Below are 19,134 nucleotides of genomic sequence, written 5' to 3' on the forward strand. Positions count from 1 at the left end.
GGGGGGGCATACCTGACACCAATGTCACTCACCAATCAGCCAGCTGTCTCCATAAACGTTCATCTCCAAGTCTTGGTAGATCTTGGTCTGCCGTAGAATAAAACTGTCGTGGCACGACCCTGGAAACTTGGCACAAACGTGCCAGATGAGGCCATGGGCATCTACAATCATCTGGACGTTGATGGAATGCCACCCTTTTCTGTTTCTGAACAGGTGTTCAGTTTCATGGGGGGGCTGGAGTGCCACATGGGTGCAGTCAATCGCACCGATGATCTTAGGAAAGCCAGCAATATTGTAGAAGTCTGTCATGGCTTGCACACGCTGGTCCTCCTGGGTGGGCATGACAAACTGATGGCTCATGCGCCGCAGTATGGCAGGGACCACCTGATGTAGGCATTTACTCATGGTGGACTGCACCATCCCAGCCACACCTCCAGATGCTCGCTGGAAGGAGCCACTCGCTAGAAAATGCAGTGTTGCCATAACTTTTTCCAGAGGTGTCAGGGCATGGGAACGTAGGGTTGGGGCGATTAGATCCTCATGAAGGAGTTGGGTAATCTCCAGGATGGCCTCCCTATCAAATCGGTAGTTGCCAATGACCTCATAAACTGGCATTTGCCAAATATCACGGCGTGGCCGATAAACACGCGCCTGTGCCCTCATCCTCCTCCTCTGTGCCCTCCTCCTCCTTTGTGCCTGTAAGGCAGCAAGTGCCGTCAAAATCATTGCTGGTCCTGGCATTTTTCAGCAACAAACTTCACAACTAGAGCTGTAACTCCCTTCTGCAAACCCTTCCACAGCATGTGTAAAATTAGGGCTGGTTTTATAATGTGGAAATTTAGTCAGAAAAACTAACAGGTGCGCACAGGGCGGAAAATACGGCACACACACTTAATTCTGAGAATCGCCCTAACTCCCTCATTTGCATCTTTGCCTATCAAAAACAGCGGCGAGCCTAGCGTAATTTGCGCCCGGGAATGCGCAGGTGTAACTACTTTAAGTACGGCTGAAAATACGGAAATCTTTGCTTAAGTCATTTTGACGATCGCGCGCAAATATACGCGCCGTGTAAAATTAGAAAAATTGAGTTAAGTCTGCGTATCTCTTTTGAGAATTTGGCCCAAGATATCCTTATTTAGATATAAAAGCATGGGAAGAGAGATTCACAGTCCCAAAAAATTCTTTGCCAAGAACCCAATTTATATATAAAGTATAAGTAAGACCTGATTCCAGTTTATCAGGCCCACGCTCTACATTACTCTCTTCATTGAATCCAATTTTATGATCAGAACAGTAGCCACACACTGGATGTCTCCCTCACTACCCACTATAGAGAAATGGTTGACTTTAGTTAACCCCTCCTTACATTTAAAAATCGTGTCTGCTGCCAATGCCATAGTGGGAAAACTTGAAAAATTTTGATCCATCCCTGTTCTGCTTCAACATCTGAAAGTGTGATCCCTATAACTGATCCAATTGTGGTAAGATAGCTTAAAGGGGTATTAAACATTAAAAATATATATATTGCAGTTTACAAATCTCTTAGATGCAGTGGTTACTTTAGTTTTCTTTTTTTAGGCTTTTCCCCCCTGTTTGCACCTGGTGATCTGGCCAGTAACATACCTCCTGTATTAGAGTGTCCTCACTCTGGATGGAGGAGGACAGGGGGCATAGCATATAGCAAAATTGCCAGTCTGGAGCTGAGGATGGTAGTGTTACATGTATTAGCAGATTTAAATACACAAACAAATTGAGGTTAAACTCCAGCTAATACTTTATAATCAGTTAAATGTTTTTCCTTTTAGGACGAATAAATAAAAGCTAATCATTGTAAGTACTCCTGTTGGTGTTAAATGGTTTGTCTCAACCCTGTAAACTGATACATCTGGAAGAGTGCTTGTTCTTTTGAAAGACAACAAATTTACTGCCCATATCACCAGGTGAAAATAGAAAAAAGAAAAACGAATTGAGCCATCACATCTAAGAATTGGTAAGTTGCAATAAAATAAATGCTTGCTTTTGGGTGTAATACTGCTTTAACTTACAGTCTTAGTAGCTTGGCAGACAATGACTCGATCCAAATGACATTTTGCAGTTAGTAGAAAGCTTTCATCCAAAACTTGTGCAGATCATAACAGATGAACATCAGACAGGTAAAAAAAATCATAGCTCTAGCTCCAGCAGAATACAGTACATGTGATAAACGGAGGCTAAAACATGAACAAGAATAGTGGGATTAACTACATACAGCATCCCTAGCTATGGATATGGATTAAAGGCAAACAAACAACAATGTATGTGTAACATAATAATCTCTATGTTACTCTGTCCTTGTTATGTTGGCTGTGCATGCCCTATAAAACTCAAGGTTGTGTCCCATTGTTGGCCATGCTAGATGCAGTGATATTAAATGAGCACTTCCCAATGCTACTGTCTTCATGATTTACCAGATGCTCCTTGCATTATGCAAACCCTCCATAACACCCCAATTATGTGTCATGAACTCCAGATATGGTTATTGCATGCACTAAAGTGAAATAATTGCATGATGGAGCTACTGACAGGACGAGTAAATTTGTTTTATTCATGTTAACATACACGACTAAGTTCATTTGTTGGCTGACAATATATTATTACTGCTTGATTTTTACTACTTTGCAAAGTGCAATAATTTTGTCTTTTTTATTAATGTGTCAATGTGTGCCCCCATTAGTTAGTATATCTAAAATCTCATATAAACTTTAGTCAAAGGATGGAAGAAGGTGAAAACATTTTCAAATGGCACATCCAGATTTGCAGCAAGATGCAAAATGCATTTACAATGCCATTAATTCTTAAAGGAACCCCAAATGCGGTACAGTTTTGCTGCAATTTCCGAGCAAAAAAAAACGCTACGATCGTGGCAAAGATCACAAACGCTCCTGGCTCTGTGCCAAGATTTGGTACATGAGCTTCTTTGGAGTGCTTCTGGAGTTGAGGGAGGCCCCTTCAAATGAATGGCGCCACTTCAAAAACACTCCACTAAATAAAGCTAAAAAAAAACACATGCTGCAGCAGCTGTCGCTGTGCTACGCTCAGGTGTGAATGGAGCCTTAGTGAAGACTAGTCCCCGAATTACAATGAAAACAAGCTCAGGGCTACCTGTGCACCCATGTACTTGTTTTAAACCAATGATTGCCACAGTTTATTTCATATATCACTGGCTTGAGTAGGGCATAACTTGAACATAACGTTCACATTCTTGCCTATGAAATTGTTTTAACCAAACTCCAGGGTACAAGATGCATGTGTATTCTTACTTTAATCATGGTGTGTGTTGTATATTTCTTCCAGATCTGTGCAATAATCCAATGTAAAACTTTGCTTTTGTTCAAGGAGTTTCCTCTAATAAAGACTGGTCTTATATTCAATCACCCCTGTAGTTTTCTGCAGGCAGCTTGTAATGGGTGAACCTGTTGGGTTTCTTCCACAGCCTGCTGTATCCCTCCTACTTTTTTTACTAGGTAATAGCTGGGTTTCAAGGGCATTTTGTGCAAAGTGTTTTTTTTTATAGTTTGTGGCCATTATGTTATATATTTAAATAATATTTTTATTTCCAGGGTTCAGCTTTAAATGTATCTCATTCTTTGTAAGTGTGCTTTTGCATACAATGGGATCAATTTCTGTTTAAATAGACACTTCTGATTAAACCAACAGTGCAAAAATAATTGCATGACAGTCTTAAAAATATACCAGCTAAGATATGCCAAAGTCCCAAATAGCAAAATGAACTCCCTGGTAAACCCATCAACCAAAATAATTGGTTGTCAATATATGAATAAAAGTCAGTTCTGCCAACCTTAATATCATTGGCATATGTTTTTTTCTATACTTGCTATATATACACACAACACCATTTACTCTTTCATGGGTCAGGCCTAGTAGCTATAACAGTAAAGAGGCTCTCACCGAGCAGCAGGAAAAGTATACAAGCAGGTCACCCTGGTGGATGACGTTGGATCACCCGAGGTGCAAGATCTTTGCACTAACTGGTATTCACCAGGGCTCCTGGTGGTGGAGATGGGTTTTGCTGTTGTTAGTATTAGGCAGTGGTTCTCAACCTGGGGGTCGGGACCTCCTCCGGGGTCGATTGATGATTTGCCAGGGGTCAACAAATCCTGGGCTGTTCCTGAAGCCCGTACCTCTCTCCTAGCTTTTTTGCGGCCACCCAGCAGAACGGTCCCTGGAGTCCGCAGCCCACTCAGCCTCTTTGCAGCCGCCCATTAATTTCACAACATAGCTGGGGGACAGGCTAGTGGTCAGCTTACTGGTGAGGAATGTGAAGTGGGAGGGGCTGGAGGAGACCCTATCTCCTGATTTTGGTAGAGGTGTCACTGCTACGAGACACCACAAAGTTGGAGACACAGTAAAGCCAGAGACACAGTGAGTAACACTACCTGTGATTATAGTTCCCATTAAAAGTCCCCACTACAGTTCTCAGATCAGCAGATGACCTTGATCAAAAGCACCCAAGTTGGCTGATCAGAACTCCCCCAGGACCGTAACTGATCGTAACTCCCCGCCAAGGAGTAAGAGAAGGAATAAAAATAGAGAATACATGGAAGGGAGAGGAAAAGAGGGGGAGGAACAAAGAAAAAGGGAGAGAGAAAGTACAAGAAAGATGGCTAGAGTGAGGGATAGGGGAATTAGGCTAGAGAGATAAAAGGGGAAGAAAGGAGAACAAAGAGAGTGGTACATCCTAAAATGTACCATAAGGGTTTTTAATACTGTACGAGTGGAAGAGACTCAGGGAGCGCTAAATGTCTATGGGTTGGGGGTGCAAATTACTTGTCTTGCCTTGGGTGCTGACAACCCACGCTACAAAACTAATTTTACTGTTGGGGGTCCCCACAGCTTGGGAAATTTTATCAAGGGGTCACAGCACTAGAAAGGTTGAGAACCACTGGTATAAGGTGACAGTCTTCAAGATCCCCTCACCAGGAGCTGAGCAAGCCAGGGTCCAGTTGCAGATATGGCCCATAGGGATCAAGCAGAAGCGCAGTCAGTAAAAAGCCAAAGGTCGATCACATGACTGACTGCGGAGAGTACCATAATATGTAAAATAGGAAGTGCAAAGGCATAACTTAATTAGGAAGTTCAACGGAGGAGCAAAGAGCTCAAGGTTCACCAGAAATAAGTTTCTAAGCAAGATTGTCAAAGGAATTGTCCAGCATCTTCTGTGGCTCAGCAAGAAGATATACTGCCAGACACAGCAGGGCTGCAGGTTAAGATTCTGGTCCCGGCACAATGGCTTTTCTTGCATGAAGGAGACCTGCCTGCAGTGACAGAGGAGGATCAGAAGCCACACAGGAGTTCTGAATGTTTGAAATTTCATTACCTGTTGGTCCTGTGTGAACTATCATTTGTTCACATCAAAACTGTCTCTTCCCTTATACAGGTCTGAGAATGCAAAAAACTTAAAAGAGAAGCATGGGGAAAACATTTTTGGTAATCATACTTACCTAGCTGGATGCAGCACCAGTCCGATGCTGTATCTGTCCCCACTCAGTTCATCCTGTACCAACGGGAAACTGTCATATAATAGCACGTCAGCGTCCTGCTATCATGTAACAGTTTCACACAGTTAAGGATGAGCTACCTGTGTGAAACTGTCACATGATAGGAGGATGCTGACATGCTATTATATGACAGTTTTCTGTAAGCTTCTGCCTAATCACAATCAGTGATTTCCCATTCCAACATGATAGAAATTCTTTTTTCCAATTAAAGTATATCTAAACTTAAAGTGTAACTAGAGGCAAAACTTTTTATTTTCATTTTGGATAGTGTGGAGGGAGAGAGGGAGGCTTTAAAGCTTCACACAGGTTTGGGCCAAACCAAGTTCAATCCAAATCTTAGCTCATCCTTAATTGTGATAAATTGTACTGCTGTGTCTTGTTGAAACAAATTACTTGTAGGGGCCCATTCACACTGTTGTGTTACTGCAACTCATGTTAATTGCCACCCATTTTTAATGGCACCTCAACACACTGAGGAAAGGCACATGTGCTGCAGTGCACAGTAATGTCTGGCAATACACTACTCTGTGTTATAGTATATTACGTTACAAAAAATTATGCATGGTTGACTTTGTGAACGATTTGGTGCATTGCGGACCAATGAATTTAGACTGCCTTACTTTAATGCACGTTGATGCACCATGTAAATGCAATGCACCAGGATGCCAACGTATGAATGGACTTTTTCCACAGCCAGATTGAGGGGGGTGCTTATAAGATACTGTCTCCCCCATGTGAATGTGTTAGATGTACCCCTACTCATTTACATACATTTTTTAAGTAGTACACTAAGACACACTTTCTGACAAGTCCTTTAATAAAATTGTCAGAACCATTGACGTATCTCGGCATAGTGCCTACATATACAGTCAGAATGTCTATACTGAAATATAAAATATTATTGTATTTATAGAAATATGTAAATCTATGCTTTGGGAGATATACAATTTTCCTACAATACAAGATATCCAAAATTCTTTTATCCATGCTATTTTGAGGACAAGTAACACAAATGAATATTTAAAATATATATATTTATTAACTAAAGATATAGTGCAAAATTAAAATCAGGTACAATTTGTGATAAAACATATAATTGATATACTTTTAAAATCAGAGATACATGATGGTTGAATGTTCAGATAATATTTACATTATATGACCAGGTATTATTCCGTGATTTCCAATGACTCTAGGTAAACAGCTTTTGTCTACACTATGTTATCTATTCTCAATGCCAAACAGATCTCTTGCTTAATACTCCTTATATATGTGTACAGAACAAATGTCATATTGTACACAAGCTCTGCAATGCAGACAAGCTTATTTTAAATTTAGAGAGAATTTATTTTCACAGACATCACCCTAAAACCATAGTACAAATGTCGCCATTTAGCTTTTTAAAGACAAACATAATTTGTGTATGTCTCCTAATATTTGGAATATAATTATTTCATACTGCAGTTAAAAATAATATAATCCAAATTATTTTTGCCAAGTATATTTAAATGGTTTTAGTTATGTGTATGCGAAAAACCTTCAATTACCTAAATCAGGGATAAGCAATTAGCGGACCTCCAGATGTTGCCAAACTACAAGTCCCATGAGGCATAGCGAGACTCTGAAAGCATCAAGCATGACACCCAGAGGCAGAGGCATGATGGGACTTGTAGTTTGGCAACAGCTGGAGGTCCGCTAATTGCTTATCCCTGACCTAAATGGTAATAATCAAAATTATACATTACCAGTATTTAAGAGTTCTTTCTGTTTGAGAATACTTCTTTCAACCCCCTACATCCTTGCGTTCAATCTCTCCTTCCAAAGATGGAGAGATAGCCTTCAGAGATAGAGTGAGAGCTCTCCCATTGGCGAACCTTAAAGATCCATCCAAGCTCTCTCCCAAAAATCATCAGAGCTCAGAGACTAGATCAAGAGCTCCCTCTTGTGCTCTCTGCAACACCTTTTTAACACCCCCAAGAAGTGGGTGTGTATCTCACTTTACTACGTCACTGATGATGTCATATGACAATATATTTTGATGGCTGACCATTTTGAGTAATGCCACTATTAACCTGTAGGAGCGGTGGTGTATAAGGAATAATTCCTAATTTTAGGGTCGTCAAGGGTCAGTACTAATTTATGATCCCCTTTGACCTCTGGCTTGATAAAACACCATATTTTGTTTTATATATCAAACAAATGACAACAAACCCAGACACTTCGGCAACTTCTCAATTTATGATTGAGATAAGGTTTATGGGCAACACAAATGGTCTGGGAAGTTCCTTTGAACTGATTCCGGAATTTAACCTAAGCAGTCTCTAATATTTTTAAGCTATTATAGGAGCTTATACTTGGGACCCTAGTAATGTCTATGTATTAAACGGGTTTATATATGGATATATAATTAGTACCTAGATAAACTGTGAAGGTATTATAAAGAAACAATTAAGATATATAACACAATAGCTTATTGGTGGGCGAGCCCCCTGGCCTCATTATACAAAGGCAATACCAGTTGTTTTGTGTCATGCTGTGCAAGGCCTTTGAATTCATATGAAACCAGAGCTCCTTACCATTCTCTTATCTTATAAGTGTCAAACCCAAAAGTGATATGACATTAGAGATGGGACATACAAGGTTAATACATCCTCCCTGTGAGACATAAAGTCCTTCTGGTAACAAAGCCTCACGCACAAGCTTTGAACTGTGATTCAACTCAAGACACAAAAATGGTGTCTCTTCTCCAAATATATATGAATATGGAACACTATGAAAAATATACAATGTGCAACTTAATATGTATTCTTTTAACCCCAAATGTTCTGACAAAATAATATAAAAAAATGTTCCATGATATAAATTTATCATGAAACACTTAATATATGTCATCAAAAAGTGTGTTGTGTTTATTTACTATTTAATTTCACATAGGGGCGGTATTCAGGAATCACCTTATTTTGAAAGGGGGCTTCCAGTTTCTGACAAGCCCCCATCTGCAGACCCCACAATCATTGGGCCAGGGAGCTCCTTCTCCTCACCAAGGAGCTGTGCCATTGAGGTCTGATATAGATTTTGGGGGGGTGCTTTTTTTTATCTTGTCTTCTGTGGGGTTTCCCCTCAATATTCATAACAGACCCTTATCTGAGCATGCAGTCTAAAAGGCCAGGAAAGAGGACAATGGGTAATGAGGGGCTACTCTCCTTGGTATGAATGTTGTGGGTGACAACATGGTCTTTTTTGTTTTACACTATCCTCACCCCAGGGCCGATCCTAGGGTCACAGGCAGTTTGGTGCAGAAATATTAATGGCGCCCCCACATGGGCGTGGTAATTTTACTAACTCCTCCCCCTGTGTTCCTTGCATGATCTCTTAACAATAAAAAAAATACAGGAAGAGAAGCAGAGTACTTTATTGGGACCTGGAGGGGGGCCTCTCTGATGGACACAGAGAGGGCTTCTGTTAGAGAGTCTGTTATAAAGAGCCCCCAAACATACTACAGACATGATACAGGAGATGGTCAGAGACTGCAGACATAGTACAGGAGATGGTCAGAGACTGCAGACATGATACAGAAGACGGTCAGAGACTGCTGACATGGTACAGGAGACAGTCAGAGACTGCAGACATAGTACAGGAGATGGTCAGAGACTGCAGACATGATACAGAAGATGGTCAGAGGCTGCAGACATAGTACAGGAGACAGTCAGAGACTGCAGACATAGTGCAGGAGATGATCAGAGACTGCAGACATACTACAGGAGATGATCAGAGACTGCAGCCATAGCACAGGAGATAATCAGAGACTGCAGACATAGTACAGGAGATGGTCAGAGACTGCAGACATGGAACAGGAGATGATCAGAGACTGCAGACATAATACAGGAGACGGTCAGAGACTGCAGACATAATACAGGAGACGGTTAGAGACTGCAGACATGTTATAGGAGACAGCCAGAGACCGCAAACAAAGTACAGGAGATGATCAAAAACTGCAGACATAGTACAGGAGATGGTCCATTACACCCCTTTCATACTGAAGGCATTTTTATGGTGATTTAGCGTTAAAAATAGTGCCTGAAAAAAGCAACATCTGCAATGCCAGTGTGAGAGCCCGAGTGCTTTCACACTGGGGCAGTGCAGTGGCAGGACTTCAAAAAGATTCCTGCAAGTAGCTTCTTTGAGGCACTTTAGGAGTGGTGCCTGCAAAGAGCTTCAGCAATGGTGCCTTTGAACCCTTTATTTGGCCACTAGTGGGGGTTAAATGTACCTCTACAATGACAGTAAAGCGCCACTAAAACTAGCTTTACCGCTGATGCCCCAACACTGTCAGTATGAAAGGGCTCTTGGTACATCTCATTACACATCTGTAGATGCACTACTGAGGGGCAGGAATGGGCAGGGGCTGTGTATCCTATGCAATCTATCATGCCATAAAACATCTAGGGCAGAGGGAGGGGAGAACTCTGGCACTTTGTACCCCCACCTCTGCAGGCACCTGGGTGCAAAGCACCCTCTGCACTCTGCCTAGGATCGGCCCTGCCTCACCCCTTTGTTTACATTCACCTGTCAGCGGGGAATCCCTTGCTAACAGCTGAATAGGCCAAGGGGATGAATCATGGTTGTTAGGATGTCGGCAGCTGCTGGCTCCCCAACAACCTGGAGCAGGAAGCTGTCACAATTAGCAGCTGTAGTAATACTGCTGCTGAGTGTATCAATCCCTGCTGCAGCCAGAGGTTTAGTAGGGCCAAACACCTATTTAGTTCAGCCGGTCACTGAATTGTTGGAACACTGGTAACTCAGTCCAAACAAGGGTTCAGACGAAGCCGTCAGCTCATCTCTACTTCTGGTCAATGTATGCTATTTTTTTAAGTTGGTCTTTTAAAAACGTTAAAGTTATGATCATATAACTGTTCTCATATCCTTCTTCCCCTTGTTGTTCACTGAGGACTGGGGGAGAGCAGCAGCTATCAATGTGCTGATATCAGTTGTCTGGAGAGCGACAGAGGGGCATTAAAGGAGTTCTATAGTCACAACATACACTTTCATTTTTTTTAACATCAGCATTGTAATGGCAGTACAAACAATAGTTATTTTTGAAAATACAAAATATTCTTTCTTGAAAAATCTCCTTTCATTTTATGAGTGCTTCATGTCTGTTGGCCATCTCTTTCCAAAACGTCTTGAATTATTACTTTCAAAACTTAAGGACTACATATGCCATGGTACCTTGATGCCTGCTAGTGGTAATTCCAGTTCTACAGCACCTCGATAGTTCCAAATCAAAAGGCAGGCACTGTGATTTCTCTGACACAGAAGTGCCTACCCACAGGGCAGAGTGAATATGTGTCACGTGTTAATATAATCCATTTTGTTTCCTAATAGAGTGCCCCCCTGTCTGTGTTTTATTTAAAAAAAATCCTCCTTTACTGTATTTCACATTGGCTCCCAGCACTCGCGTAACATGCGGTGTCTCCTCTCTGCCTTTCTGACAGAAGCAGGGGGTGGAGCTGAGGTTTCCCTGCTGGCGTCAGCGGGACGCAAGGAGGAGAGGAGAGAGGAGACACGGCTGGTCACATGACCGCCAGGAGCTGCTGTGAGACAGGGGTTCCAATATGCATAGAATTACAATATATTGATTATTCCTGCAGCAGGAGGGGGGTGGGGTGGCACTGTCACTAGGTGACATGCAGAGAGGTTGGAGGGGGGATAGAGGACACAGACACAGGATAGCGGGGCTGCAGATGACAGAGGCACTTAAACAGACCACAATTTCAGGGCTCAGCAGCCATGATTATCATGGTCTTTTGCATAGGGGAGAAATTGGCAGGATCAGCCAGGTTTTTTAGGTGTTACAGGGGTCCAAATTACACAGCACAAGCACTGTGCTGTATAAAATGCTTTGAAGGAGCAGGATCCATATTTTATTCTTTTGGGATTAACAAACGCTTTAACTATAGAAATAACAAGACAGTCTGCTGGGACTAGAAATACCTGTGCAACTGTCAAACATCAGGAATTTTAACTAGAGATCTGAGAGAAGATTTTAGAGTATGACTTATTTAAATGGGAGTCAATACATCCCTTTGCTAGCCCTGCTATGCATTACATTTGAAAGTGGAGTTTTACTTTAACCACTTGACAACAGGGCACTTAAACCCCTTTAATAACCAGACCAATTTTCAGCTTTCGGTGCTCTCACATTTTGAATGACAATTACTCAGTCATACAACATTCTACCCATATGAAATTTTCGTCCTTTTTTCACACAAATAGAGCTTTCTTTTGGTGGTATTTAATCACTGTTGGGTTTTTTATTTTTTGCGCTATAAGAAAAAAAAGACTGAAAATTCAGTAAAAAATTGAATTTTTCTTAGTTTCTATAAAAATTTTTAGCAAATTGGTATTTATTCTTTATGAATTTGGGCCAAAATTTATACTGCTACATATCTTTGGTAAAAATAAGTACAAATTGGTGCATATTATTTGGTCTTTGTGAAAGTTATAGGCCCAGATTCTCGTAGAATGGAGCAAATTTGGGCGGGCGTAACATATCTCATTTACGTTACGCCGCCGCAAGTTTTTCATGCAAGTGCTTTATTCACAAAGCACTTGCGTGTAAAGTTGCGGCGGCGTATCGTAAATCACCCGGCGTAAGCCCGCCTAATTCAAATTAGGCGGGTAGGGGGCGAGTTTCATTTAAATGAAGCGTTCCCCGCGCCGAACGAACTGCGCATGCGCCGTCCCTAAAATATCCCAGCGTGCATTGCTCTAAATGACGTCGCAAGGACGTCATTGGTTTCGACGTGAACGTAAATGGCGTCCAGCCCCATTCACGGACGACTTACGCAAACAACGTAAATTTATAAATTTCGATGCGGGAACGACGACCATACTTAACATTGGTTGCGCCTCATAGACCCAGGGGCAACTTTACGCCGGGAAAAGCCTAACGTAAATGACGTAACTTTACTGCGTCGGCCGCGCGTACGTTTTGGAATTTGCGTATCTAGCTAATTTGCTTACTCGACGGGGAAAACGACGGATGCGCCACCTAGCGGGCAAAAAAAAAATTACAGTTAAGATCTGACGGCGTAAGAGCCTTACGCCTGTCGGAAATAATGGATATCTATGCGTAACTGAGAATTCTAAGTCCCCTTCACAGTATTCGATTTACATGTCTCACTATGGGAAAGGCACTTCAAGTTCATTCTAATATTTTCAGCAGATGACCTATGTTTCTCGCGTTTTAAGGTATGCCACAAGCCCCTCCCCCGGCCGCCTTCTGTTGTCAGTAATCCCAAGCAACTCCAATATTTAATTAATTTAATGTTCAAACCAATTGATTTTTAAGCGCTTTTTAGCGCATACCTGTGCGCATAAGCTGTGCAGCCAGACATACATTTACTGACATAGGGGGCACACATTTTTTATGGCCCCTCCACCTGTATGTCCATTTGTGCATCTCCTCACACAAGGGGAACGACCTGAATGAGGGAATATTGATATTTTCTGTGTTTTTGTTTTCTGGTATCTCACTTTTGCATTACTATTTATATTTTTTCTTTCATTTTAGATTATACAGCGACAACCTTGCTTGACCCTCGCTCTGATGAAGAGGCTCCACCCTATATAAGCCTCGAAACTTTGGCACGTCTGTCTTTACTGCAATAGACAGCTTTCTTAGGGGGTGTTTTCTATACGCAATTTTTTGTCGCTATTATATATTGTTTTCTATGTTTTTTGTTATTATCCTCGTAATTTTTGATGTTTAAAGTTGTTTGACCTCTGTATGCCCGGATTTGCTTGCCACTTTTCTTGGTCATATTGGATGCTTTTACTACATTTTGTAACTTTGGCCTTGATGTGTTGTTCACCTTAACAACACTGAATAAAATGTAATACTTTGTGACAATATCATTGTTTACCAATCAATTTTTCACTTTATTTACAACCAGTCTCCCAATCTAAAAGTCCCACCGAGGAAACACAACCCCAATTTTGGGGTACACATATTTATATCTGAAAATTGATCACACCTGAAGTACTGAGTCTGACGGCCTATCTCATTTCTTGAGACCCTAACATGCCAGAAAAGTACAAATACCCCCCCCCCCAATGACCCCTTTTTGGAAAGAAGACATTCCAAGGTATTTAGAAAGAGGCATTGTGAGTTTTTTGAAGTTGTCATTTTTTTCCCACAATTCTTTGCAAAATCAAGATTTTTTTGATTTTTTTTACACAATTGTCATATTAGCAGGTTATTTCTCACACACAGCATATGCATACCACAAATTACACCCCAAAACACATTCTGACATTCCTCCCGAGTATGGCGATACCACATGTGTGAGACTTTTACACAGCGTGGCCACATAGAGAAACCCAACATGCAGGGAGCACCTTCAGGGGTTCTGGAGCACCCAAGCCAATTCTGACATTTCTCTCCTACATGTAAAAATCATCATTTATTTGCTAGAAAATTACATAAAAACCCCAAAACATTATATATTTTTTTTTGGAAAAGACCTTAGAGAATACAATGGTGGTCGTTGCAACTTTTTATCTCGCACTGTATTTGTGCAGCAATTTTCTAACGTGTTTTTTACGTAAAAAAAAAAAAAGTTTTGTGCTTAAAAAAAAACAGTAAAGTTAGCCCAATGTTTTTGCATAATGTGAAGTTACGCCGAGTAAATAGATACCCAACATGTCACCCTTCAAAATTGCACACGCTCGTGGAATGGCGCCAAACTTTGCTACTTAAAAATCCCCATAGGCGACGCTTTAAATATTTTTACTGGTTACATGTTTTTAGTTACAGAAGAGGTCTAGGGCCAACATTTTTGCTCTTGCTCTAACGTTCACAGCGATACCTCACATGTGTGGTTTGAACACCGTTTTCATATCTGGGCGGGACTTACATATGCGTTCGCTCATGCGAGCACACGGGGACAGGGGCGCTTTAAAAAATATAAAACATTTTATTGTTAATTTTACTTTATTTATTTTAGTTTGACACTTTTTTCCGCAAAAATAAATTTGTTGATCACTTTTATTCCTATTACAAGGAATGTAAACATCCCTTGTAATGGGAATATGGCATCACAGGTCCTCTTTACAGTGAGATATGAGGGGGTCAATAAGACCCCACATCTCACCTCTAGGCTGGGAAGCCTGAAATGAAAAAATAAAAAAACTATCCTGGCTTCGATCGTAGCGGTGAGTTTCTAGACGCACCATAGGACGGCGGGAGGGGGGGCCCCTCTCACCTCCCGTAAGAATGATCAAGCGGCGGAACAGCCGCTATGATTGTTCTTATTGTGTAGGGAATCGCCGGTTGAAAAAGCCGATATCTGAATGATGACTGTAGTTGCAGGCATCATTCAGATATCCCTGCACAAAGTCAAGGACGTCATATAACAGCCGGCGGGTAGGAAGTGGTTATTGCGGAGTATTGCAGGGTATTGCGGAGTATTGCAGGGTATTGCGGAGTATTGCAGGGTATTGCGGAGTATTGCAGGGTATTGCGGGGTATTGCGGGGTATTGCAGGGTATTGCAGGGTATTGCAGGGTATTTCAGGGTATTGCAGGGTATTGCGGAGTACTGCAGAGTATTGCACAGTATGGGCAGGGTATTGCAGAGTATTGCACAGTATTGGGCAGGGTATTGCAGAGTATTGCACAGTATTGGGCAGGGTATTGCAGTGTATGGGGCAGGGTATTGCACAGTATTGGGGCAGGGTATTTCACAGTATAGGGGCAGGGATGGCTGATCATGGATGGCTGGATCTGTGACTGCAGTTGTCACAGATCCAGCTCACACTGCAGCCTCCGCTCTCCTCTCACACTGTACAGATCGGTACAGAGAGGGGAGGGAGGAACCGGTGTCATCACATGATGCCGGTTTGTTTACAAGTGATCGCTCCGTCATTGGACAGAGTGATCACGTGGTAAACCGTCGCTATCAGAGGCGATTTACTGTGATCCGTGATGTGCCGGGTCCTCTGGACCCGGCGGTCACAGACACTCCCGTGTGCGCGCCCCAGGGGGCGCCTCAGAGCGCGATTCTGGAAGGCCGTTAATTAATGGCCTCCCAGAGTTAAGCAACCGCCCTGTAGCCGTACTTTGGCTATAGGCCGGTTGCCAAGTGGTTAAAGGGGTTGTAAAGGTTCATTTTTTATTTTCTAAATAGGTTCCTTTAAGCTAGTGCATTGTTGGTTCACTTACCTTTTCCTTTGATTTCCCTTCTAAATGTTTTTTTTCTTTGTCTGAATTTCTCACTTCCTGTTTCTCCTCAGTAAACTTCACACCATCATCCAAGCGGTGGTTAGTCAACCAGAACAGCTTACTGAACAGCTTACTGAGGAGGAACAGGAAGTGAGAAATTCAGACAAAGAAAAAAAACATTTAGAAGGGAAATCGAAGGAAAAGATAAGTGAACCAACAATGCACTAGCTTAAAGGAATCTATTTAGAAAATGAAAAAACAAACCATTACAACCCCTTTAAGTTTCAGGCATCTTGTGTTTGATGATTTTGTGAGTCAATGTGTAAGAAAGTGAAGTCCCAATATTTGCATTTTTTTTTTTTCATTTTTTAGGTCCCTTATGGTTTGGCTAAACTGATTTCTATGCATTTTTAACATACTCACCTTGCAGACTATACAGAAATTTCAACTTGTAAAAATCAATAACACTCCTTGCTATTCCAGGCATGCATATGCAATTTCAACAAGACAGTACGGCATATTCACATTTTAAAAATGTCAAGTTTTAGAAAAAATATTATTCCATCAGCCGCCAGGATGAAAGTGCATGGAAGGAAAATAGTCAATCAAACTGCATAGAACAGTGATAAAGTGCCCTCTAACGAGCGTGTATGTAAACTGCACAAAACACACACTAGTTCTTATGCATGCAAATTAGTCCAGTCGTTACAGTAGAGCCACATTGTTGAAAGAACTCTGGAATGCTTTAAAAAATAGAGATCACTGAAACAGTTTACTGTGCATTTGTTTTAACCTTTAATAGGCATAATGTTTGGCATACAATTTATATGCATACTGTATATTATTATATAAGTGATATTTCCTTGCATTTCTACTAAATAAATGTAGATGTAAACCATAACTAAATTACATTGTGTTTCCTAAAGCACAGTTTATCATAAAAACATGCTACTTTTTAAAATAAATATTCCTTTTCATTTTCTTTTCTCCTCAGGGGGTTACAAATTACAGTACATCAGCAGTGCCCTGTGTAGAAAGCAACGTTATACTAACCTGTTCAGCAACTAGTGCACTGAAAGTCTGCTCTATATCCAAGTCACAGCCGCCAATCCAATCATCTAATATAGTGTGTCAAGTAGCAAGTCACCCCCTATGGCTGTTCTGGTTCCTCCTGCTGATTCCTGGTCACAGAACACAATAAGGATGTAGGGGCTCATCAAACAAACACAAACGTTTTACTAGCAATATTAATGACCATCACAATTTTTTATATTTAATGTTTTATATTATGACATAATTGTTAGTACCCTTGCTCATAATTACTCTATAAAGCCCCGTACACAGGATCGAACCTTTGTCCGACCAAAATCACATCGGAATTCCATCGGAGTAAAAGAGAACATGTTCTCTATCTAAACTCTGATGGAATTCATCGGAATTTCCGATGGAATTACTCCGATGAGGCATACACACGGTCGGAATTTCCGATGGAAAAAGTCAGTCAGACTTTATCCATTGGAAATTTCGATCGTGTGTACGGGGGCTTAACTCTAAGGCCTCGTACAGACGGACAAACATGTACGATGAAAACGGTCCGCCGGACCGTTTTCAGCGTACATGCCCGCCCAGAGATTTCTGTATGATGGCTGTACACACCATCATACAGAAATCCGCGCGTACACGATACGCGGCGACGAGGCCGCGCCGTCGCCGCAATGATGACGCGGCGACGTGCGCGGCCCTGGCAGTTCAATGCTTCCACGCATGCGTCGAAGTCATTCGACGCATGCGAGGGATGGCGGCCGCTCGGACATGTACGGTAAGTCTGTACAGATGACCGAACATGTCCGACGGACAGGATTCCAGCGGTCATGTTTCTAAGCAAGTTTAGAAACATTTGCCCGCTCGAAAATGGTCTGGCGGGCAAATGTACGCTGGAATCCTGTCCGCTCGGCTGTACAGACGACCGAACATGTCTGCTGAAACTGGTCCGCGGACCAGTTTCAGCAAACATGTTCGGTCGTGTGTACGGGACCTAATACAATCTGCCAAGTGTACTTTAAAACCTGGATGGCTCACGTATGAGGATGAGAGGGCATTTTAAAAACACTCATACGTGATGTCTAGTGCGTAGAGGCGCGCACCATGTGATCACGGTATCCTTTGGGCACAGCAGATCGCAGAGTGGGGTGATTGGCCTTGACTTCCTGATCAACACCACACCATTCAACACAATACAATCTTCTGCGCTCAGGAGCTTAGTCAAATGAGTAGGTGGTGTAGCCAACTCTTTTGGTAAAATATGGAATGTCAAAGGTCTTGCTGCCCTCTTCAGAACAATGGGTATCCTCAGAACTGAAACATACAAAAAGAGAAGGAGGGCACACTGACCTTGTGCATTACCAAAGATAACATTTATTTATAAAATATAACAAGAATAATACTCACAAACAAGCTTTAAAACAAGGCATGTCAGTACTCCAGCAATTATGAGCAGTATCTCTAGAGGTAGAGCCCTCTTCTTCAGAGCCACAGTAATGGTGAGGCTCTGAAGAAGTGGGTTCTTCCTTGTAAGGCCCCATACACACGATAGAATTTATCCGCGAATACGGTCCAGCGGACCGTTTCCGCGGATAAATCCTCTCGAGGATTTCGGCGGATTTCTATGCGATGGCGTGTACACACCATCGCATTGAAATCCGCGCCGAAATCCTCTGGCGATGACGTGTCACGCCGTCGCCGCGATTATGACGCGGCGACGTGCGCAACGCTGTCATATAAGGAATTCCACGCATGCGTCGAATCATTACGACGCATGCGGGGGATCCCTTCGGACGGATGGATCCGGTGAGTCTGTACAGACCAGCGGATCCATCCGTTGGGATAGACTCCAGCAGATGGATTTGTTCTGCATGTCAGCAAATATTCGATCTGCTGGAATCCATCTCAGGGGAGATATATCCGCGGAAACAGATCCGCTGGAGTGTACACACCATAGGATCTATCCGCTGAAACCCATTTGCTGGGATTTATCTGCGGATGGATTCTATGGTGTGTACGGGGCCTAACACGTAAGCCGTCTGTGATGCCATTTGGTTCCTCCAAACATCTGGTCCAGGTTGCAGGTTTTAAGATATACTGCTCGTAATTTCTGGAGTACTGATAAGCCTTGTTTTAAAGCCTGTTTGTGAGTATTATTCTATATATATAAATACATTTTATCTTTGGTAATGCACAAGGTCAGTGCGCCCTGCTTCTTTTTTTGTATGTTTCTTTTTGTATAAACACCACACCAATCCTAGTGTCACCAGACCAGTGCAGCCAGCCACAGAATTCCTGATTGATGCCA

Source organism: Rana temporaria, chromosome 4, assembly GCF_905171775.1.
Source record: "Rana temporaria chromosome 4, aRanTem1.1, whole genome shotgun sequence".
In the NCBI taxonomy this organism is placed as follows: domain Eukaryota; kingdom Metazoa; phylum Chordata; class Amphibia; order Anura; family Ranidae; genus Rana; species Rana temporaria.